Genomic DNA, 26,652 nt, shown 5'->3' on the forward strand with positions numbered 1-26,652 from the left:
ATATGAGTGGCACTGTGCACTTGCAGAGGTTGGCAGAGTACACGCTGAAGGCCTGACACCCAGACGCTTGCAGACAACTAACTGCTATTAGCTTACAGTAAATAACTTTTTTCTTTTTAAAGGCACGCTATAGAGACACCAGATATGAGTGGCAAAGTGCACTTGCAGAGGTTGGCAGAGTACACGCTGAAGGCCTGACACCCAGACGCTTGCAGACAACTAACTGCTATTAGCTTACAGTAAATAACTTTTTTTCTTTTTAAAGGCACGCTATAGAGACACCAGATATGAGTGGCAAAGTGCTCTTGCAGAGGTTGGCAGAGTACACGCTGAAGGCCTGACACCCGCTTTAAGAACACTGACTGCTATTAGCTTACAGTGAAAAACTTTTTTCTTTTTAAAGGCATGCTATAGAAACACCAGATATGAGTGGCAAAGTGCACTTGCAGAGGTTGGCAGAGTACACACTGAAGGCCTGACACCCAGACGCTTGCAGACAACTAACTGCTATTAGCTTAGAGTGAAAAACTTTTTTTCTTTTTAAAGGCACGCTATTGTGACACCAGATATGAGTGGCAAAGTACACTGGCAGAGGTTGGCAGAGTACACGCTGAAGGCCTGACACCCAGACGCTTGCAGACAACTAACTGCAATTAGCTTACAGTGAAAAACTTTTTTTCTTTTTAAAGGCACGCTATTGTGACACCAGATATGAGTGGCGAAGTGCACTTGCAGAGGTTGGCAGAGTACATGCTGAAGGTCTGACACCCGCTTTAAGGACACTGACTGCTATTAGCTTACAGTGAAAAACTTTTTTCTTTTTAAAGGCACGCAATTGTGACACCAGATATGAGTGGCGAAGTGCACTTGCAGAGGTTGGCAGAGTACACGCTGAAGGCCTGACACCCAGACGCTTGCAGACAACTAAATGCTATTAGCTTACAGTGAAAAACTTTTTTCTTTTTAAAGGCACGCAATTGTGACACCAGATATGAGTGGTGAAGTGCACTTGCAGAGGTTGGCAGAGTACATGCTGAAGGCCTGACACCTGCTTTAAGGACACTGACTGCTATTAGCTTACAGTGAAATCCTTTTTTTCTTTTTAAAGGCACGCTATTGTGACACCAGATATGAGTGGCAAAGTACACTGGCAGAGGTTGGCAGAGTACCTGCTGAAGGCCTGACACCCGCTTTAAGGACACTGACTGCTATTAGCTTACAGTGAAAAACTTTTTTTCTTTTTAAAGGCACGCAATTGTGACACCAGATATGAGTGGTGAAGTGCACTTGCAGAGGTTGGCAGAGTACATGCTGAAGGCCTGACACCTGCTTTAAGGACACTGACTGCTATTAGCTTACAGTGAAATCCTTTTTTTCTTTTTAAAGGCACGCTATTGTGACACCAGATATGAGTGGCAAAGTACACTGGCAGAGGTTGGCAGAGTACCTGCTGAAGGCCTGACACCCGCTTTAAGGACACTGACTGCTATTAGCTTACAGTGAAAAACTTTTTTTCTTTTTAAAGGCACGCTATAGTGACACCAGATATGAGTGGCAAAGTGCACTTGCAGAGGTTGGCAGAGTACATGCTGAAGGCCTGACACCCGCTTTAAGGACACTGACTGCTATTCGTTTACAGTGAAAACTGTTTTTCTTTTTAAAGGCATGCTATTGTGACACCAGATATGAGTGGCAAAGTGCACTTGCAGAGGTTGGCAGAGTACACGCTGAAGGCCTGACACCCAGACGCTTGCAGACAACTAATTGCTATTAGCTTACAGTGAAAAACTTTTTTTCTTTTTAAAGGCACGCTATAGAGACACCAGATATGAGTGGCAAAGTGCACTTGCAGAGGTTGGCAGAGTACATGCTGAAGGCCTGACACCCGCTTTAAGGACACTGACTGCTATTAGCTTACAGTGAAAAACTTTTTTTCTTTTTAAAGGCACGCTATTGTGACACCAGATATGAGTGGCAAAGTGCACTTGCAGAGGTTGGCAGAGTACTACCTGAAGGCCTGACACCCAGACGCTTGCAGACAACTAAATGCTATTAGCTTACAGTGAAAAACTTTTTTCTTTTTAAAGGCACGCTATTGTGACACCAGATATGAGTGGTGAAGTGCACTTGCAGAGGTTGGCAGAGTACATGCTGAAGGCCTGACACCCGCTTTAAGGACACTGACTGCTATTAGTTTACAGTGAAAAACTGTTTTTCTTTTTAAAGGCATGCTATTGTGACACCAGATATGAGTGGCAAAGTGCACTTGCAGAGGTTGGCAGAGTACACGCTGAAGGCCTGACACCCAGACGCTTGCAGACAACTAATTGCTATTAGCTTACAGTGAAAAACTTTTTTTCTTTTTAAAGGCACGCTATAGAGACACCAGATATGAGTGGCAAAGTGCACTTGCAGAGGTTGGCAGAGTACATGCTGAAGGCCTGACACCCGCTTTAAGGACACTGACTGCTATTAGCTTACAGTGAAAAACTTTTTTTCTTTTTAAAGGCACGCTATTGTGACACCAGATATGAGTGGCAAAGTGCACTTGCAGAGGTTGGCAGAGTACTACCTGAAGGCCTGACACCCAGACGCTTGCAGACAACTAAATGCTATTAGCTTACAGTGAAAAACTTTTTTCTTTTTAAAGGCACGCTATTGTGACACCAGATATGAGTGGCAAAGTACACTGGCAGAGGTTGGCAGAGTACACTCTGAAGGCCTGACACCCAGATGCTTGCAGACGACTAACTGCTATTAGCTTACAGTGAAAAACTTTTTTCTTTTTAAAGTCACGCTATAGAGACACCAGATAGGAGTGGCAAAGTGCACTTGCAGAGGTTGGCAGAGTACACGCTGAAGGCCTGACTCCCGCTTTAAGGACACTGACTGCTATTAGCTTACAGTGAAAAACTTTTTTTCTTTTTAAAGGTACGCTTTAGAGACACCAGATATGAGTAGCAAAGTGCACTTGCAGAGGTTGGCAGAGTACACGCTGAAGGCCTGACACCCAGACGCTTGCAGACAACTAACTGCTATTAGCTTACAGTGAAAAACGTTTTTTCTTTTTAAAGGCACGCTATAGAGACACCAGATATGAGTGGCAAAGTGCACTTGCAGAGGTTGGCAGAGTACACGCTGAAGGCCTGACACCCAGACGCTTGCAGACAACTAACTGCTATTAGCTTACAGTGAAAACCTTTTTTTCTTTTTAAAGTCACGCTATAGACACACCAGATATGAGTGGCAAAGTGCACTTACAGAGGTTGGCAGAGTACACGCTGAAGGCCTGACACCCAGACGCTTGTAGACAACTAACTGCTAATAGCTTACAGTGAAAAACTTTTTCTTTTTAAAGGCACGCTATTGTGACACCAGATATGAGTGGCAAAGTACACTGGCAGAGGTTGGCAGAGTACACGCTGAAGGCCTGACACCCAGACACTTGCAGACAACTAACTGCTATTAGCTTACAGTGAAAAACGTTTTTTCTTTTTAAAGGCCCGCTATAGAGACACCAGATATGAGTAGCAAAGTGCACTTGCAGAGGTTGGCAGAGTACACGCTGAAGGCCTGACACCCGCTTTAAGGACACTGACTGCTATTAGCTTACAGTGAAAAACTTTTTTTCTTTTTAACCCCTTCAGGACGGAGTCAATAGTGCACGTTCTGATCAAAACAAAACGTAAACAAAAACTGGAATTTGCGCTATATGTCTGTTCACCCGTAGTTCCCCTCTTTCAAATTATATGCACCCACACTTATTATATATCATTTTGTTCAGGAGAAACAGGGCTTTAATCTATCATTAACTATTCATATAAGGAACATAATTTATTATGAATAAAATTAAAAAAAATGTGAGAAAATTAGATTTTTTTTAAAATGTGCATTTCCGTCTGACATTTTAACTGTGAATGTCATAACACTGTTAGGTTTTACTGCAAAAAAATGCACAGATTTGTAATCAGCAATGTCTCACGAGTACAACAGTATCCCCCATTCAGGGCCGGCCTTAGGCCTTTAGGCGCCCTGTGCGAAAAATCTTCACAGCGCCCCCCCTTCCCGTTCCCCCCGCCCCCACTACTTCCCCCTTCCCACACACCCTGACACACGCGCACACACAAACACATGCAGGCAGTCACACACAGACAGCCACACACAAACACACAGACATAGAATGTGACGGCAGATAAGAACCATTCGGCCCATCTAGTCTGTCCAGTCAGTAGCATACACAGGCAGACAGCCACACACACACACAGACAGACCGCCACACACACACACACACACACAGGTAGGCAGCCACACACACAGGCAGGCAGTCACACACACAGGCAGGCAGTCACACACAAACACACATGCAGACATCCAAACACACTGTGGCAGACAGCCACGCACACACACACACACACACACAGGCAGACAGCCACGCACACACAGTCACACACACAGACCGTTACACACACAGACAGGCAGACTGTCACACACACAGGCAGTCACACACAGACAGTCACACACACAGGCAGTCAGTCACACAGACACACACAAGCAGACAATCACATAGACAGCTAATGGAAATTTCAGATGAAATTCAGTGTCAATTTGGAAAAGGCCAGCAGTTCTATAATTGAGATCAGTCTAACTGAAAGGATAGGGAAGTTTTGAAATTTCTTGTGACCCCATTATTCTTTCTTAATCCACAATGCAAAATGTTGTATGTTTTGTCTGGATGATTTAATATACATGGGTATGTTAAAAAGAGTTGGGCCCAGAAATGCATGGTAGAAGTTGCTGTGTAAAAGATATTTTTTCTTCAAAGGATGCACTTGTACATGCTAACTATTACATGTATGATGACCAACATTTAAGCTAAGAAAAGCATGTGGTTGTCAAAATTTACCCCAAAAACCTACTCAATCGAAAAAAGGTTGCTGGAGTGCCTGATGTCAATTTTTTACTAAACGGGAACAGGCATTCCAACCTTTTCTAAACAGACAAACAAACTGTAGTCGCAAGGAAATCAATTAACCAAAGAGTATACTCTTATCCATTGTTGTATATTAACCCGCTTTCAAAATATTGGATTTGATGAGGTAAGGTCCTCTGGATCTTTAGCATCTCTTGAGCCTTTATTTCTATTATTCTTCACACTATAGCCAATGTGGTGGTGGATGAAGAGGAGAGGTCCCTTGTTGGGCCTCTTGAAATTTTTTTGGGGGTGTGTCAGGGAACCCTAATTTTCTTTTTAATCGTTTATTTATATTTGTTTTAATATGAAGGGACACAATTTTTAAGTCTGAGGTATCTAATCATGTTTTCGTTATGATATGCTAGGATTTCACAAAAATTAGATAAGCAGTCTTTTTTAAATTTTTCTCCTATCTAATGTCCTTGTGTAGCTAAACAGAAGTGTAGAAGGATTGGTTAAAGTATCATACTAGGGATTGTGCATGAGGATAATCTGGAATGTACATAATTATTCCACTCTTCCCATCTGGCAGTGTCTGTACTCCCTGAGAGAACCATTTTCAAAGACATTTTGTCATAGATCTGGTTATCTGGAGTGCTGTTAAAGGCATCCATCATAGTGACTTGACAGTTTTGTATTTCCTCACTCTACACATTTGTACGGCAATCAATATATTAATTAGAGCTCACAATTTGGCAATGGAGCAGTATTCTTTTGTTTTTTAAAAACTTTTTTAGGCTATGGGTCACAGGAATTTGTAGTGTTTACACCTGCTTAAGTAATTAAAAACAACTCAGCTACATGAAAAACGGAACTCTGAATGTTTGGTGTGAATCTAGACAAGAACCATTACAGTTTTGCTCTAATAGATCTCTTTCACCATTCACTGGGATTTATATTATACTCTGTGTTCTTACCTTCTCACTTTCATTGTCCAATGCTGAAGTGGCCTTATCTAGAAGTAGAACTTTGGGTGAACGAATAAGTGCTCTGGCTATTGCTATCACACACACAGACAGTCACACACACACACACACACACACAGTCAAACACACAGACACACAAGCAGACAATCACATAGTTACCTCTGTTCCTTCTGGAGGCAGACAGGCAGTGCAGCTACTGGATTCTGGTTGTGGGGGGAAGCAGGGACTCCTTCCTGCTTCCCCTGCAGCAATAAGACGGCATTTTAGCTCCGCCCCCGCCGCACGCTAAGCCCCGCCCCCGCCGCACGCTAAGCCCCGCCCCCGCCGCACGCTAAGCTCCGCCCCCTCCGCAAATTTTATTTTTTTTTCTTCTGCCATGTGTGAGCTGTGCGGCCACAGGGCGCCCCCTGCTCCATGGCGCCCTGTGCGGCCGCACAGCTCGCACACCCCTAAGGCCGGCCCTGCCCCCATTAACAGGTTTTATGTTGTTTTGGAAAGTTACAGGGTCAAATATAGAACATTCCATTTTCAAATTGAAATTTTCCAGATTAGTAATGTTACCTTTGAGACGGTGTGGTAGCCAGGAATGAGCATTACCCCCATAATGGCATAGCATTTGAAAAAGTAGACAAGCCAAGGTATTGAAAGTGGGGTATGTTTAGTCTTTTTTAGTTGCCACTTAGTCACAAACACTGGCCAAAGTTAGCGTTCATATTTGTTTTTGTGTGAAAAAAGCAAAAAACGAATATTTGGCCAGTGTTTGTGACTAAGTGGCTACTAAGAAAGACTGGACATACCCCACTTGCAATACCTCGGGTTGTCTACTTTTGCAAATGGTATGCCATCATGGGGGTAATTCTCATTCCTGGGCTACCATACGCTCTCAAAGGCAACATAACCAATCTGGCAAATTTCAATGTGAAAAAAATGAAATGCAAGCCTTATATGTGACTCTCTAGCTTTCCAAAACACCATAAAACCTGTACATGGGGGGTACTGTTATTCTCGGGAGACTTCACTAAACACAAATATTAGTGTTTTAAAACAGTAAAACATATTACAACAATAATATAGACCATAAAAGTGTCGTTCGCTTGTAAAAAATGCGAAAAACGTCACTTTTACTTAAAATATCATCGTTGTAATACAATTTACCAGTTTGAAACACTAATATTTGAGTTCAGCGAAGTCTCCCGAGTAAAACAGTACCCCCTATGTACAGGTTTTATGGTGTCTTGGAGAGTTACAGGGTCAAATATAGTGCTTGCGAATTAAATTCTCTGCACTTTCTCCCTGTGTTGTCAGGCATGTCAATCAAATTTTAATTAATCAAATCACATAATTACGTTAAAAGATTATTTAAATATACACGTAGAATTTTAATATATATGCATTTATAGGTATTTAAATTCTACGCGTATACTAATGTAATCTTTTATGTAATTATATGTATTTATCTATATACATATATATTTGCGTTGTTTTGTATTTTATATATAGATAGATATATATAGAATGTCATTCTAAGTGTATTTTGTTACCGATATATATATATTAATAACAAAATACAGTTAGAATGAAATTACATATGCATATATAATTTATATTAAATTTTGTTTCAATATTTTATTTATTTATTTTATTATTTTATTTATTTATTATTTTAATTATACGTATTTATATATAATATATATATGTACATCTATTATATATATAATATATATACATATATAATATATATATATATATATGTAACATCATTCTAAGTGTATTTTAATATTAATATATGTACTTATATTAATATTAAAATACACTTTGTATGACGTTACATATATATAATTTGTATATATATTATATATATATATAATATATATACATATTATATATATATATATATAAATATATTTATTTTATTTTTACACATGTCTAATTTATTTTTTTTACACCTCCTACCAGCAGGGGGACTGTCTGATATTTCAGACAGTCCCCCTGCTGGCAGATCCACAGCCAGCTATAGGAGGCCATGTGATCGCTCTTTGAGAGCGATCACATGGCCCCCGGGGGCCTCATTTGCCGGAAGGGGACTGCCTGGGCTCTCAGGCAGCCCCCCAGAAGAGGATCGCGGCGGAGGTAAGTACACCTCTCTTCTTGGGGGCTTAAGCCGTTACGGCGTACCATGCCGTCGCAACGGCTTTAAAGCCCATTTAATGCGTGACGGCATGGTACGCCATAACGGCGTTAAGGGGTTAAAGGCATGCTATAGAGACACCAGATATGAGTAGCAAAGTGCACTTGCAGAGGTTGACAGAGTACATGCTGAAGGCCTGACACCCAGACGCTTGCAGACAACTAACTGCTATTAGCTTACAGTGAAAAACTTTTTCTTTTTAAAGGCACGCTATTGTGACACCAGATATGAGTGGCAAAGTACACTGGCAGAGGTTGGCAGAGTACACGCTGAAGGCCTGACACCCACTTTAAGGACACTGACTGCTATTAGCTTACAGTGAAAAACTTTTTTTCTTTTTAAAGGCACGCTATAGTGACACCAGATATGAGTGGCAAAGTGCACTTGCAGAGGTTGGCAGAGTACATGCTGAAGGCCTGACACCCGCTTTAAGGACACTGACTGCTATTAGCTTACAGTGAAAAACTTTTTTTCTTTTTAAAGGCACGCTATAGTGACACCAGATATGAGTGGCAAACTGCACTTGCAGAGGTTGGCAGAGTAAACGCTGAAGGCCTGACACCTAGACGCTTGCAGACAACTAACTGCTATTCAATCTATTACAGTGAAACATTTTTTTTTAAATGCAAGCTTAAGCTATTGTGACACCAGATATGAGTGGTGGCACTGGGCAAGTGGGCACAGTGTCCACTGTGAGCCTGACACAGAAGCTGGCAGGCAGGCAACTGCAATTACATTACACAAAAAAAAATAGCAGACTGATGTTCTAGCCCTTTTTGGGGTGCTGTCCTTACAGCAGAGATCAGATGAGTCCTTCAGGACTGTAGTGGACACTGAATACCCTAGCCTAGCTATCAATTTCCCTATCAAATGAGCAGCAGCTACACTTTCCCTCCTCTATCTAAGAATGCAGCTTCAGAATGAATCTAAAATGGATGCTGTCCAGGAGGTGGGAGGGTCTGGAAGGGAGGGTCTGCTGCTAATTTGCTGGAATGTGTCTGTTGACCGTGAGGCACAGGGTCAAAGTTTACTCAATGATGACATATAGGGGGCGGATCGAACCGCTCATGTGCTCGCCCATCATGGCGAAAGCGAACACGCTATGTTCGCCGGGAACTATTCATCAGCGAACAGTTCGGTACATCACTAGTAAAAACCCAAGGGCAGAGTACAGAATATTTCCTAACCTCAACATCTGAGGAAAGAGATTTAGGGGTGATTATAGCTGATGGCTTAAAGGTAGGTAGACAATGTAATAGAGCAGCAGGAAATGCTAGCAGAATGCTTGGTTTTATAGTGATAGGTATTAGCAGTAGAAAGAGGGAAGTGCATATGCCATTGTACAGAACACTGGTGAGACCTCACTTGGAGTATTGTACGCAGTACTGGAGACCGTATCTCCAGAAGGATAATGATACTTTAGAGACAGTTCAGAGAAGGGCTACTAAACAGGTTCATGGATTACAAGATAAAACTTGCAAGGAAAGGTTAAAGGAACTTAACATGTATAGCTTGGAGGAAAGACGAGACGGGAGGATATGATAGAAACATTTAAATACATAAAGGGAATCAACACAATAATGCAGGAGACTATATTTAAAAGAAAAAAAACTACCACAACAAGAGGACAGTCTTAAATTAGAGGGGCAAAGGTTTAAAAATACAGGGAGTGCAGAATTATTAGGCAAGTTGTATTTTTGAGGATTAATTTTATTATTGAACAACAACCATGTTCTCAATGAACCCAAAAAACTCATATCAAAGCTGAATATTTTTGGAAGTAGTTTTTATTTTGTTTTTAGTTTTAGCTATTTTAGGGGGATTTCTGTGTGTGCAGGTGACTATTACTGTGCATAATTATTAGGCAACTTAACAAAAAACAAATATATACCCATTTCAATTATTTATTTTTACCAGTGAAACCAATATAACATCTCAACATTCACAAATATACATTTCTGACATTCAAAAACAAAACAAAAACAAATCAGTGACCAATATAGCCACCTTTCTTTGCAAGGACACTCAAAAGCCTGCCATCCATGGATTCTGTCAGTGTTTTGATCTGTTCACCATCAACATTGCGTGCAGAAGCAACCACAGCCTCCCAGACACTGTTCAGAGAGGTGTACTGTTTTCCCTCCTTGTAAATCTCACATTTGATGATGGACCACAGGTTCTCAATGGGGTTCAGATCAGGTGAACAAGGAGGCCATGTCATTAGATTTTCTTCTTTTATACCCTTTCTTGCCAGCCACGCTGTGGAGTACTTGGACGCGTGTGATGGAGCATTGTCCTACATGAAAATCATGTTTTTCTTGAAGGATGCAGACTTCTTCCTGTACCACTGCTTGAAGAAGGTGTCTTCCAGAAACTGGCAGTAGGACTGGGAGTTGAGCTTGACTCCATCCTAAACCCAAAAAGGCCCCACAAGCTCATCTTTGCTGATACCAGCCCAAACCAGTACTCCACCTCCACCTTGCTGGCGTCTGAGTCGGACTGGAGCTCTCTGCCCTTTACCAATCCAGGCACGGGCCCATCCATCTGGCCCATCAAGACTCACTCTCATTTCATCAGTCCATAAAACCTTAGAAAAATCAGTCTTGAGATATTTCTTGGCCCAGTCTTGACGTTTCAGCTTGTGTGTCTTGTTCAGTGGTGGTTGTCTTTCAGCCTTTCTTACCGTGGCCATGTCTCTGAGTATTGCACACCTTGTGCTTTTGGGCACTCCAGTGATGTTGCAGCTCTGAAATATGGCCAAACTGGTGGCAAGTGGCATCTTGGCAGCTGCACGCTTGACTTTTCTCAGTTCATGGGCAGTTATTTTGCGCCTTGGTTTTTCCACACGCTTCTTGCGACCCTGTTGACTATTTTGAATGAAACGCTTGATTGTTCGATGATCACGCTTCAGAAGCTTTGCAATTTTAAGAGTGCTGCATCCCTCTGCAAGATATCTCACTATTTTTGACTTTTCTGAGCCTGTCAAGTCCTTCTTTTGACCCATTTTGCCAAAGGAAAGGAAGTTGCCTAATAATTATGCACACCTGATATAGGGTGTTGATGTAATTAGACCACACCCCTTCTCATTACAGAGATGCACATCACCTAATATGCTTAATTGATAGTAGGCTTTCGAGCCTATACAGCTTGGAGTAAGACAACATGCATAAAGAGGATGATGTGGTCAAAATACTAATTTGCCTAATAATTCAGCACTCCCTGTAATATTAGGAAGTATTACTTTACCGAGAGGGTAGTGGATGCATGGAATAGCCTTCCAGCTGAAGTGGTAGAGGTTAACACAGTAAAGGAGTTTAAGCATCCGTGGGATAGGCATAAGGCTATCCTAACTATAAGATAATGCCAGGGACTAGTGAAAGTATTTAGAAAATTGGGCAGACTAGATGGGCCGAATGGTTCTTATCTGCTTCACATTCGATGTTTCTATGTTTCTATTATGTCTTGTTATCATCTGGGAGGTAACCTTGGGAGGCTGTGTACCTAAAAGTTTTTTTTTTTTTGTTTTGTTTTTTTGCACAATTCACTGGTGTCACAGGTGGAATTGTTGTATTTTCACATATACATAGACAAGTACATAATTGCATATGCAAACATACAGCGACAGAAAAGGGCACAGAATATTGCCAATAGACAAAATAAAGCCAAATAGACAGGTACATAAACACACAGACACAATTTAGAGATATGGACATACAGGCACACATATAAGCACACAATACATTAACACATATAGGTACCCAGGCAGGCACATGATAACATATGCAGACATACACAGACATGCACATTTTCACAGACGCTCACATCATACACATTTTCACAGACATGTACATAATCACACATTCACATAGTGAAGAAGATAGAAGAGATACATAGCCAATCATAAGTATTTACTTGTAGTTAAACACTCAGATACATTGGTTGTGAGGGGGAAATTTACACTTTAACAATTCCTCTTGTTTTGCTGCATTACAAACAGGAGGATGCATGGCCCCAGTATGGCATTTTAAGATTTTTCTTCATCTAAACATATGCTGTGTGCTGACTTTATGAATTTCAGTTCTGCATGCTGACATCTCTTCTTCTCATATTACCCTCCTCTTTTGCCTGGTCTAGCCCAATACATTGTTCTGCCAGGGTCCACAAAGAAATTGTTGCCTCTATCATGCCCAACAAAGACCCAGCTCATAACGCCTCAACCAAAATAAAAGGAAACTTTACTCTGCCTCCCATTGATAATTACTCCCTCTGCTAATAGCTATATTCCTTCTACTACCTTTAACTGCCATGGCTGCATAAATCAAGATCCATGCAAACATTTAATTGCAAAGAAACAGGGTGACCTTTCTACACTGAGAAAATAATTCATGTAAATTACCAGCTTTATGAAAAATGCAAATATGTTTAAATACTTGTTGATGTAACATCATTATAGCAATTTTCTACATATCAGTTAAACTACAAAATATCTTAAATAAAATTTATTTGTTGAAGTGTTACTACACAATACGTGCATGCATGCCATGTAAATAAAGCCACAGGAAAATCTAATTTATTGTGAAATCTTAACATCACATGTAATAAAGTTACTCAATCAGTTAACTGACAGGAGTGTGACAAAGTAAATTGAATTTGTGATAAACCACAGGCATATTTTCTTCTGCAATCCATGTTATGTAAAATGCACCATAGTGTTTCCCACTGTATCCACAAAACCTTGATTGACATATTGTTTTTGGTTGGACTGTAAGCTAACCTCATTTGACATACTTACAACCATTGTTGCTAGAAATACTAAAATGCATTTTGCCTACAATCCTTGTCACCAAAATTATTTTGTATCAGACCTGACTTTAATGTAAAGTCAAAATAATAGCCAATAGCTGAACATAACCAAGATAATATTTGAGATGCAAATAAAAAAAATAATAAGCTAACATATGGAATCATTTGCTTAGAGGAATGCAACACACATTAACATTTAGATATGTAAAGCATGCAACTGAAAGCATATTTGAACGTAAAAGTAATGGATTACAAATGTAAAAACTGTTTTTTTTTATTTTGCTTGAATAATAAGCAATCAATTTTTTTGCAATTGTCTATGTATGTAAAAGTTAAAGTTAATTTGCATGTTTTTCAGTTTTTCTTTTATTAATTTGAAAAACATACTAGTGCAGATCAATTGTCAAGAAGAGGTATTCCAAAAAAAACAGCACGGTTGTGAATGATTTTTGTAACAATTGCAATGAATAACTAATATATTGTGCATGTAAATCCATTAGCGGGTCAGTCTTAGCATCAAAAGAACTATGCATACACAATCCTTTGTCATTCTGGTTTATGGATGAAATAAACTCTGGCATTTGCAATTTCCATGGTTCGCAGGGACCCTTTCCTCAGATGGACAGCACTCTCCACCCATGTGAAGAGAGACTTCACCACAGAGACTCCTTAGTGAAAGAGGAGAAAGAAGTGCTGAAAAGATCTGGAAAGAAAAGGATCTCTAAAAAGATGCCCCCTTTTGTGCTTTATTAACCCCTTAAGGATGGCGGCTTGCTATGCTGTCCTTGGGGACCCGGCTCCAAACGTGGGTGACATAGTACGTCCACGCCGTCCTATGTACATACATGCTCTCTGGCCCCCCCAGCGATCACGATGGGGGGAATTGCCTGGCATCCCAGGGAGTCACCCTGCATCTGATCTGGCCCTCCTGAGTCATGTAGCCATCGATAGCAGTGCCATAGGAATAGCCGTCCATAGTAATGCCAGAAGGAGGAGTGCCCCCTCCCTATGCTGCCTGTAAAAAAGTTAATTAAAAGTTAAAAACAGTTTAAAATTAAATAATATATACTTAGATCATATATACAGTTGCAAGAAAAAGTATGTGAACCCTTTGGAATGATATGGATTTCTGCACAAATTGGTCATAACATGTGATCTGATCATCATCTAAGTCACAACAATAGACAATCACAGTCTGCTTAAACTAATAACACACAAAGAATGAAATGTTGCCATGTTTTTATTGAACACACCATGTAAACATTCACAGTGCAGGTGGAAAAAGTATGTGAACCCCTAGACTAATGACATCTCCAAGAGCTAATTGGAGTGAGATGTCAGCCAACTGGAGTCCAATCAATGAGATGAGATTGGAGATGTTGGTTACAACTGCCCTGCCCTATAAAAAACACACACCAGTTCTGGGTTTGCTTTTCACAAGAAGCATTGCCTGATGTGAATGATGCCTCGCACAAAATAGCTCTCAGACGACCTACGATTAAGAATTGTTGACTTCCATGAAGCTGGAAAGGGTTATAAAAGTATCTGCAAAAGCCTTGCTGTTCATCAGTCCACGGTAAGACAAATTGTCTATAAATGGAGAAAGTTCAGCACTGCTGCTACTCTCCCTAGGAGTGGCCATCCTGTAAAGATGACTGCAAGAGCACAGTGTAGACTGCTCAATGAGGTGAAGAAGAATCCTAGAGTGTCAGCTAAAGACTTACAAAAGTCACTGGCAAATGCTAACATCCCTGTTAGCGAATCTACAATACGTAAAACACTAAACAAGAATGCGTTTCATGGGAGGATACCACAGAGGAAGCCACTGCTTTCCAAACAAAACATTGCTGCACGTTTACAGTTTGCACAAGAGCACCTGGATGTTCCACAGCAGTCCTGGCAAAATATTCTGTGGACAGATGAAACCAAAGTTGAGTTGTTTGGAAGAAAAACACAACACTATGTGTGGCGAAAACGATTCACAGCACACCAACATCAACACCTCATCCCAACTGTGAAGTATGGTGGTGGGGGCATCATGGTTTGGGGCTGCTTTGCTGCATCAGGGCCTGGACGGATTGCTATCATCAAAGGAAAAATGAATTCACAAGTTTATCAAGACATTTTGCAGGGGAACTTAAGGCCATCTGTCTACCAGCTGAAGCTCGACAGAAGATGGGTGTTGCAACAGGACAATGACCCAAAGCATAGAAGTAAATCAACAACAGAATGGCTTAAACAGAAGAAAATACACCTTCTGAAGTGGCTCAGTCAGAGTCCTGACCTCAACCCGATTGAGATGCTGTGGCATGACCTCAAGAAAGTGATTCACACCAGACATCCCAAGAATATTACCGAACTGAAACCGTTCTGTAAAGAGGAATGGTCAAGAATTACTCCTGACCGTTGTGCATGTCTGATCTGCAACTACAGGAAACCTTTGGTTGAAGTTATTGCTGCCAAAGGAGGTTCAACCAGTTATTAAATCCAAGGGTTCACATACTTTTTCCACCGGCACTGTGAACGTTTACATGGTGTGTTCAATAAAAACATGGCAACATTTCATTCTTTGTGTGTTATTAGTTTAAGCAGACTGTGATTGTCTATTGTTGTGACTTAGATGATGATCAGATCACATTTTATGACCAATTTGTGCAGAAATCCATATCAATCCAAAGGGTTCACATACTTTTTCTTGCAACTGTATATATATATATATATATATATATATATATATATATATATATATATATATATATATATATATATATATATATATATATATATTAAATTAATATAAAATACACATAGAATGATATATTTTTATTTTTAATGCATTTATATATTTATTTATAAAAAAATAAATTCTATAAATATGTTAAAAATAAAAAAAAATATAAAAATAAAACAATCCCCATGTGTTTTGGCCTTTAAGAATAGTTATCAGTCTTTTATTGTCCTCTTTTCTATTAGGCAATAACTATGTCTCTAAAAAGTTTTTGACTCTTAAGTATGTAAATATGTCTCTATTTGGAAGCTTATACTCCTCTTGCAATTAGCTGACACTTCTGACACTTATATCCTGGAATCAATTCTATAGACAGAAAATCCAATAATTTGTTTTCTATATTGACATATTTTTTAAGCCTTTGCCACATACTTATTTATTTATAAAATATTTTACCAGGATGGATACATTGAGATTTCTCTCATTTTCAAGTATGTCCTGGGTCCACAAAACATTGCATTGTTACAATAGGATACAATATTACAAAAAATACAATATACCGGGGCGTGGCCGGGATGCTCACGAATATGGATGCGTGAGTGCTGAGCTCCTCCGAGGGTGAGACCAAATACAGCGATTAGCTAAGCACTACCAGCCGCCCTTAAGCACCGACATCACGGCTGCAACACCAGTACCGGAGATGTCTCAAAAACCAGCGAAAAAATGTAAGCTGCGCCCGGCAACGCTGCAAATTAAGGCGCTCACACCGCCTAGAAGCCGGAATCAAGATGGCAACGGCAGTCCCTCTTCTCCAGCAGCGTGCTCAGACAGGAGTGATAGAACATCAATCTCCCAAGGGCACACAGCACCAGCCTCTGAAATAACATTACAGAGAATGCTGCAGGGCTTACAACAATCGCTACAAGCGGACTTCACTAAACTTGCCCATAATGTCAGATCAGACATCCAAGCTATAGTAGAAATAACCTCACAACTAGAGGACAAGACAGAGGAAATCATAACAGCCCATAACAGCCTGGTTGAGGTCTATGACTCCTTTGAGGTGAGACTAACTGACTTAACAGCGAAAGTGGCGGATCACAAAGATCGTGACCGTAGAAATAACATACGCTTGCGAGGCATACCAGAGGACATTGCACCTCCAGATTTACAAGGCTATGCCATATCACTATTTAAATTACTTTGCCCGGGCCTAACAGATAACGATTTGCGATTAGACCGCATACATAGGCTGCCTAGACCGACGTTTTTAGCAGCCACAGCACCAAGAGACACGCAAACAAGAGTACATTACTTTACTACAAAAGAGACCATTATGAAAAGTGCGAGGAACCCAGCCAACATCCCTAAGGAATACGCAAGCGTCCAGCTCTTTACTGACCTATCTGCCGCTACATTAACAAAACGCAGGGAACTAACGCCTATCACCAAAGCGTTGAGGGAAGCGGACATACCTTACAAATGGGGTTATCCAACGCGAATAATTCTTCGGCGCAAAGGAGTGGAGAACCACATCCGCAACGTCGCAAAAAGTACCACGCTGCTCAAAGAATGGAACCTGGACGTGACCCTACCAGAGCTCCAGGACTTTCCTGACAATCGGCGCAAATCACCTGCGAAGATTCAAAGGGAATGGTCCTCCGCATCTAAGCACAAGTGACTCTCACTAATGGACTCCATCAGTACCACATACATCAGGTCTATTGGGCCACATGACATGAAGACACGTGAGCTTATAACCAAGAGGTTCACTCGTTACTATTAGTTTTATGTTGTAACCAGTTTTTTTCTTTCTCCTTTTTATTGTACTTCTGTTGAAGGATATGATGTGACAATGTATAAATGCATTTCTAGTATACAAGCAAACGCCACTAAGCAGCAAAGCGTGGAATATCACGCGACACGATGCATAAATAAGGGTTGACAGGCTAAGATTATGCACTACACCCTCCCCCCCGATTAGGCTCCACGAAGCTACTAGATTTCTCCAGGGAAAATGAGGGCTGCTACCCGTTATTCCCGCTGCATATAGTTGCCCTAGGGCACCCTACCCTACTTACCCCTCCCACTCCCCTTGTATCCACCTCACAGCTCATGCCATCTTGTCGACTATCTAACACAGTCGAACAGAACGGACCACAAATGTTTTACAAGCCACAGACACCAATACAACTGCACTAAGCATATTCAAAGGGGCGCATATTAAGACGGCTTTAACCATCCTGTCGATGAATGCCAAAGGATTAAACTCCCCTCATAAAAGAAGACTAGCGCTCAATGAAGCTAAGCTAATGAAGGCGCAAGTAGCCTTTTATCAGGAAACCCACTTCTCCAAAGCTAAAATGCTAAAATTTTCCTCTAAACAGTTTCCTGTAGATTACCATGTGGGGTACGCAAAACGAAAGAGAGGTGTATAGATCATGATTAGCAAGGAAGTATATTTTACGTTGTGTAAAAAGATTGAGACAAAGATGGCAGATTTCTCCTTCTCCAATGCCAAATTAATAATGAACAGTATGCCCTAGTGAATATATATGGCCCACAGGAACAACATGCAACGTTCCTTAACAAAATAATATCGCTTACACAAAAGCATGTATATGGCAAACTGATCATAGGAGGGGATACCAATTTCCTCCTTGACATTAACTTAGATACGTCTTCAGACGACACAGTATTTCACAAAACCACCCGCAAACGATCAACTACCCGCAAACGATCAATCCCAACTCAGACAACAGATACACAATGCGAATTTGGCGCATATCTCACCCTGCAGAAAAGGATTTTACATTTCACTCTCACGTCTACAACTCATTCTCTAGAATAGATAGGTTCCTTATACCCACCACACTTATACTGACAGTACAGAACACATACATAGGGTCCATGACATGGTCGGATCATGCCCCCGTTACCATAACACTGACCGAAAAATATCCAAACATAGGGCGTGGCTCATGGCGGATTATTGAATCACTATTACGAGACCCAATAATCCTCAAACAAATCAGGGAGGACATAGTCACGTATTTTGATACCAACTGCTCAAGCACTACGAAAATAGACACACTATGGCAAGCGCACAAAGCGGTGATCTGCGGATCTTTGATCAAACACGCCAGCCATGCCAAACGAGTACGTCTGTCCAAATATAACGATCTTATATGACAAATTAAAACCATTACACATGCCAACAAACAAAACCTGACAAAGACGCGATATGACCAACTAAAGACTTTACAATCCCAGCTTAATGACATGAAATTGGATAAAACTAATTACATCTTACAGAGGTGTAATCACAAATTTTTTGCCCAAGGAAATAAGTCGGGAGCGGTATTAGCCTCTAAACTCAAAGCTCGGATTGCCCACTCACGAGTAGCACACTTAACTACCCAGGATAAAAAGAAAGTAACACTCTATAACCTACGTAATCAGGAAGACACACATACCCCGACATAGTCACAGATCCAAGACTTCCTAGCTACGGTTGAGCTACCTAATCTCACAGAATCAGAAATAAGAACGATTACCAGCCCAATCACATGTCAGGAAGTACAAGACTATAGATTATAGCTAAGATGCCAGCCCATAAATCCTCAGGTCCAAGTGGTTTTTCCAACCTTTATTACCAGATGTTTTCTGACCTACTGACGCCACATCTTACCAAACTACTGAACCAATTCCACTGGGTCAATGCCTAAAGACATGCTACTGGCGCATATATCCACATTGCCAAAACCAGGGAAAACAGCAGATGTATGCCAAAACTTTCACCCTATTTCTCTGTTGAATTGCGATACAAAAATTTATGCTAAGGTTTTGGCAGAGAGGATGAAAGTCATTAAGAATAGACAAGGTTCCGATAATTCAAGAAAAATACTAAACATCCTAGCCCATATGGAAACACACTCGATGGAGGGCCTTCTCTTAGTGCTGGACGCGGAGAAGGCCTTCGATCAACTATACTGGAAGTATATGGAACAGGTCCTTGTGAAATTTGGCTTCCCCAGACAGTTCATTGGAGGCGTCCTAGCCCTATACTCAGACCCTTCAGCTAAAGTCACGAGTAGATGATTTCTGTCCACTCCATTTAAGATCACAAATGGCACCAGACAGGGGTGCCCGCTGTCACCTCTATTGTTCATGCTATCCCTCGAACCCCTGGCATATAAAATCCGACATACGATGGACATCTCTGGAGTCCCAATTAGAAATTCTGAGTACAAACTGGCTATGTTTGCCGATGATGTATTCATATCATTGACACAACCCACACAATCTCTGCCGCAATTAATGAGCATTCTGAGTGAATATAGTCAAATATCATATTACAAATTGAACCAATCGAAGACTCAAGCATTGCCCATAAGACTACCAAACACAGTCGTTCAGTCACTTAAAGACCAATTCACTTTCGAGTGGAGACAATCCCACCTTACGTACCTTGGGGTTAAAATCGCAGCAACTACCAGGGGCATAATAAAGTACAACCTCTCAACACTACCACAAATGTGCAAACTTGCCAAGTGGAAGGATGTACTTCTCACATGGCTAGGTAAAATTAATGCAATCAAAATTACAATATTACAGAAAGCATAGTTCTTCTTTCTGCACCAGGGAATAAAGTGGTCAGTCAGAAACTCCACATACTTTGCAGAGGTCATCTTTACACCTTCAGGGACCCTAAAGGGGCTGACCAGTTCTCTTCCCATGATTCTGGCCCAAAACATGACTCCACCACTGCCTTGCTGACATCGCAGCCTTGTTGGAACAGGGTGGCCGTCCACCAACCATCCACTACTCCATCCATCTGGACCATCCAAGGTTGCACGGCACTCATTAGTGAACAGGAATGTTTGAAAATTAGTCTTCATGTATTTTGCTTCCCAATGCAGCCGTTTATGCTTGTGAGCATTGGTTAGTGGTGGCCGAATAGAAGGTTTATGCACAGTTGCACAGGTTTATGTCACATCCTGTTCCAAGTTGCGGATCAGTCTGGTGATGGCTTCTGGTATCCAGTACTATTTTTACTGAAGCTGCATCAGGGTCCTGGTATGTGGCCGCACAAACGCTGGTGCTCAACATCAGGGGGTGTGCGGTTATCCTGCACCAGACTGCTAATCCATTCCACACTGTGACAGTGTTTGGGTCCCGGTCACCGGACTGACCTCCTGACTGTGAAACTACGAATGGCTCGTTAAATCTGGTATGAACCCGAACTTTGCAGTTCAGGTTCGCTCAACTCTATTATGGATCCTTTGATCGCAACATCTGTTACTTGGATAACTGGTAATTCTCAAGCTAATACATGCTGACGAGCGTTAGGGGACGGCTGCCCTGCTTTTGCACCCTGCTCCCTCTTATGCTGTGCTGGTGCCTCTGTGTGACCAGCGCCTCTTCCTCCAAACTGCACACATCACTCGCATGACCTTGATTTCATGTGGGGTCTAGGACCTCATCATCCTCCACATCATCTTCCACCCACTCCTCAAACCTGCCCTCCCTGCCAGTCTGCACACTGCAGAAAGCCACAGCAGTTGGCACCTGTGTTTTTCCAGCATGTAAAGGACATATGGGAATTGTTTTAGAATTGTATCCAGGCAACAGTTTTCCCTATGAACTGACCTCTCAGTTTGCCTTGTGAGGGTATTGCCCCGAATTACAATATTGTTATATTGGTATTTGACGGTTCTATTTGACTGTCAGATATGAAGTGCAGGCCGCATATGTACTATTTAGCACCCCAAACAATTAGAATTTGTCAAACTGCGCTGTAACCATAGTATTTGACGGTTCTATTTGACTCTCAGATATGAAGTGCACACCCCAAATGTACTATTTAGAACCCAAAACAATTAGAATTTTTCAAAGTGCGCTGTAAGCACAGTGTTTGATGCTTCTATTTGACTCTCAGATATGAAGTGCACCCCACTAATGTACTATTTAGCACATTAGCACCCAGAAAATAAGAATGTTTACAATTGCGCTGTAACCGCAGTATTTGATGCTTCTATTTGACTCTCAGATATGAAGGGCACACCCCAAATGTACTATTTAGAACCCAAAACAATTAGAATTTTTCAAAGTGTGCTGTAAGCACAGTGTTTGATGCTTCTATTTGACTCTCAGATATGAAGTGCACCCCACTAATGTACTATTTAGCAGATTAGCACCCAGAAAATAAGAATGTTTACAATTGCACTGTAACCGCACTATTTGACACTTCTATTTGACTCTCTGATATGAAGGCCACACCCCAAATGTACTATTTAGCAGTCCAGCACCCAGAAAATAAGAATATTTACAACTGTGCTGTAACCACAGTATTTGACGCTTCTATTTGACTCTCAGATATGAAGTGCACCCCACTAATGTACTATTTAGCAGATTAGCACCCAGAATATAAGAATGTTTACAACTGCGCTGTAACCGCACTATTTGACGCTTCTATTTGACTCTCAGATGTGAAGTGCAGCCCCAAAATGTACTATTTAGCAGATTAGCACCCAGAAAATAAGAATGTTTACAAGTGCGCTATAACCGCACTATTTGACACTTCTATTTGACTCTCAGATATGAAGTGCACCCCACTAATGTACTATTTAGCAGATTAGCACCCAGAAAATAAGAATGTTTACAATTGTGCTGTAACCGCAGTATTTGACACTTCTATTTGACTCTCAGATATGAAGAGCACGCCCCAAATGTACTATTTAGCAACTTAGCAGCAAAACAATTAAAATTTTTACAATTGCGCTGTAACTGCAGTATTTGACGCTTCTATTTGACTCTCAGATATGAAGAGAACGCCCCAAATGTACTATTTAGCAGCTTAGCACCCAGAAAATAAGAATGTTTACAATTGTGCTGTAACTGCACTATTTGACGCTTCTATTTAACTCTCAGATATGAAGAGAACGCCCCAAATGTACTATTTAGCAGTTTAGCAGCAAAACAATTCGAATTTTTACAATTGCGCTGTAACTGCAGTATTTGATGCTTCTATTTGACTATCAGATATGAAGTGCAGGGCCCAAATTTACTATTTAACAGATTATCACCCATAAAATTAGAATGTTTACAATTGTGCTGTAACTGCTCTATTTGACACTTCTAATTGACTCTCAGATATGAAGAGAATGCCCCAAATTTACTATTTAGCCGTTTAGCAGCAAAACAATGATAATTTTTACAACTGCACTGTAACCGCTGCATTCGACGCTTCTATTTGACTCTCAGATATGAAGAGCATGCCCAAAATGTTCTATTTAGCAGTTTAGCTGCAAAACAATTAGAAGTTTTACAACTGCTCTGTAACCACACTATTTGACACTTCTATTTGACTCTCAGATATGAAGTGCACACCCCAAATGTACTATTTAGCAGTTTAGCACCCAGAAAATAAGAATGTTTACAATTGCGCTTTAACCGCACTATTTGATGCTTCTATTTGACTCTCAGATATGAAGAGCATGACCCAAATGTACTATTTAGCAGTTTAGCACCAAAACAGTTAGAATGTTTACAACTGCGCTGTAACCGCAGTATTTGACAATTCTATTTGACTCTCATATATGAAGTGCACCCCACTAATATACTATTTATCAGATTAGCACTCAGAAAATAAACATGTCTACAATTGTGCTGTAACTGCACTATTTGACGCTTCTATTTGACTCTCAGATATGAAGAGCACGTCCCAAATTTACTATTTAGCAGATTAGCAGCAAAACAATTAGAATTTTTAAAACTGCAATGTGACAGCAGTATTTGACACTTCTATTTGACTCTCAGATATGAAGTGCACCCCACTAATGTACTAGTTTGCAGAATTCTCTCCAAATCTGTCCCTGAAAGCAGCAGCATCCTCTCCCTACACTAATAAGAACTCATGTGCGTGCGGCGCTACACGACTCCAGCTTATATATAGAGCCTGGGTCATGTGCTGCACTGGCCAATCACAGCCATGCCATTAGTAGGCATGGCTGTGATGGCTTCTAAGGGCACACGAGTCAAACGCTTGCTGATTGGCAGCCTTTCAAAACGCGCCATTAAATCGCCAAACACCGAACTCCAACCCGAACATACAGTGATATGTCCGTGTTCGGGTCCGTGGTCCAAAAACTGTTACGTTCGGTATGAACCCAAACTTTACAGTCCAGGTTCGCTTAACTCTAGTTTTCAATGCATTCCTATGGGAAACCACATTTCGATTTACAAATGTTTTGCAATAAGAAACGTCCCGGAAACCGCATTAAATTAAACCGAGGTCCCACTGTATATATATATATATATATATATATATATATATATATATATATATAAATATATATATATATATATATATATATATATATAAACACACATATAGATTCATATATGTATTTAGAACGTCATTCTAAATGTATTTTGAATTTAATATGTATGCATATTAACCCCTTAAGGACACAGCTTCAGAAGCTTGTCTTACGCTTAATGACACAAGCAATTTTTGCATTTTCTTGTTGTATGCGTTCAACTGCAATTTGCATCTCTCTCGTTTATTGCACCGACACATATTAAATACTGTTTTTTAAAGGACATAAAGGGCTTTAATTTGATGTTATATATATATATATATATATATATATATATATATATATATATATATATATGTATATATATATATATATATATATATATATATGCTTATTTAATATAAAAAAAAAGCAAAAAAAAAACAGCGAGGTGATGGGCGGGCGGTGCATGACGTAGGAGCGTCCGCTCGTATCCACGGACCAGGAAGTGGAGTAATGAAGCAAGCGAGGCAGCGAGGACGCCAGGCAGAACAGCGCTAATAAAAAAACTGTGAAGGCAGCGATAAATATAGAAAATACAGAAAAATGCAAAAAAAAGAGAGTGTTTTTTGTACAGTTTTTGCAATAATAATGTGTGCCTAATTAGTGCAGGTTAAAGAAAATAATTTAAAAAAATTACAGAATATATAATGTGTCTGGGATTTTAAGTTTTTTTTTGGTAGTTACAGGTCACAAAGCACAAGGAGTAAAATAAACGTTTAATGTGGAGCGATTTTAGAATTTGGTATGTTTGTCTTGTAAGCTTAATAGCCATAAACGAAAACAAAATTGCCACACAAAAGTATATATCTATATAAAGTAGACATCACAGGCTATTGTCCTAAGGTTGTTTTGACACTTTCTAAGTAGCCATTTCACCGCCAATCTCTGCTAAATATTGGAGTAAAATTTAGTTTTTGGGAACAAATAACTTCTCATGTATATTTTGTAAAGTTGGTGTGTGCTATTCCTGTACGATACCCCCATTGTATGTCTTTGGCACTATTTTGTGAAGCTACAGTGCCATATAGGAGACCTGTCCGTTTCAACAATTACAGTAAAATTTTGAGAGGCGGATTTAATGGGCCTATGCTTCAATTTGGGTATTATAGCAGTTTGACTGTTAAAAAAACAAAAAAAAAAACACCATTTATAAAATTAGACACTCCAGGGTATCTCATATGGTGCATATTGTGCCTTAACATGCCCCCATTTTTTCACCAATATATGCCAAAGTATGTGGTAAAAATTAATTTTGGGCATTTTTTACATACGGATTACATTTTTGCTGGGCATTTTGTACATTTCATATGTGCCACTAAGTTCAAACCCCCCAAATTATGCTCAGCTAAGTCTTCTGAGTAAAACAATATGCCCAATGTATGACCTAGACACTATTTTGTGAAGTTACACTGCTGTAAAAGAGACGTAACAAGTTAAGGCTTTTAAGTGTGAATTTTCATGGAGGGTTTTGATGCGTCTGTGTCCCACTTTGGAGCACTTGAGCAGGCTACATATTACAACTACATCATAAAGGCATACCATTTCTTAAAGAACACATCCCAGGGTATTTCAAAAGGCATATTTTGAACCTCAGCGTGGGATAGTTTTTCCGCTAGCTTGTACCAAGTGTAATGGTAATAAGCATTTTTTTTGCCTTTTTGACACACAAAGTAAATTTGCACAGTATATTTTGCAAATTGTATGTGTGCTACGACTGTATAATAATTCATATGTTGCTCAGCTATGTCAGCTGAGTACAGAAATACCCCCGTATGTACCTTTGCCTGGTATATGTGGACATCGGAGGGGCACATTTGGGACACAGCCATTCCAGTTCTTTTCAAACTTTAAATTTTTACACTGTGCCCATGTCCCATTTTGGAGTATTTTACCAGGCTATATAATTCAATTACACCATAAAGCCATACCATTTCTTAAAGAAGACATCCCAGGGTATTTCAAAAGGCCTATTTTGAACCTTAGCGTGGGATAATTTTTCCGCTAGCTTGTACCAAGTGTAGTGGTAACAAGCATTTTTTTCTGCCTTTTTGACACACAAAGTGAGTTTGCGCAGTATATTTTGCAAACCTTATGTGTACTACGACTGTATACTACTTCATCTGTTGCTCAGCTATGTCGGCTGAGTACAGCAATACCCCCGTATGTACCTTTGCCAGGTATATGTGGACATTGAAGGGGCACATTTGAGACACAGCCATTCCAGTTTTTTCCAAACTTCGAATTTTTACGCTGTGTCCATGTCCCATTTTAGAGTATTTTACAAGGCTATATAATCCAATTACACCATAAAGGCATACCATTTCTTAAAGAAGACATCCCAGGGTAATTCAAAAGGCATATTTTGAACCTTAGTGTGGGATCATTTTCCGCTAGCTTGTACCAAGTGTAGTGGTAATGAGCATTTTTAAATGTATTGTTTTACTTTGTAAAACTCTTTACTTTGTAAAACCCGTTTTTAAACTTTTTTTATTTATTAAATGTTTTACACTATCTTAACTTTTTTTACACTTGTACATTTTTTTCTAAACTTTTATTTTACCGTTAACCCCTAACTAGCAGTAAGCAGCACTAAGCGTAAATTCCCCATTTTCCCATAACTTCCACCCACCCCAGCTAGCAAAATATATAATTATAAAATATTTAAATTA

This window comes from Pelobates fuscus, chromosome 4 (genome assembly GCF_036172605.1).
Source record: "Pelobates fuscus isolate aPelFus1 chromosome 4, aPelFus1.pri, whole genome shotgun sequence".
Taxonomy (NCBI): Eukaryota; Metazoa; Chordata; class Amphibia; order Anura; family Pelobatidae; genus Pelobates; species Pelobates fuscus.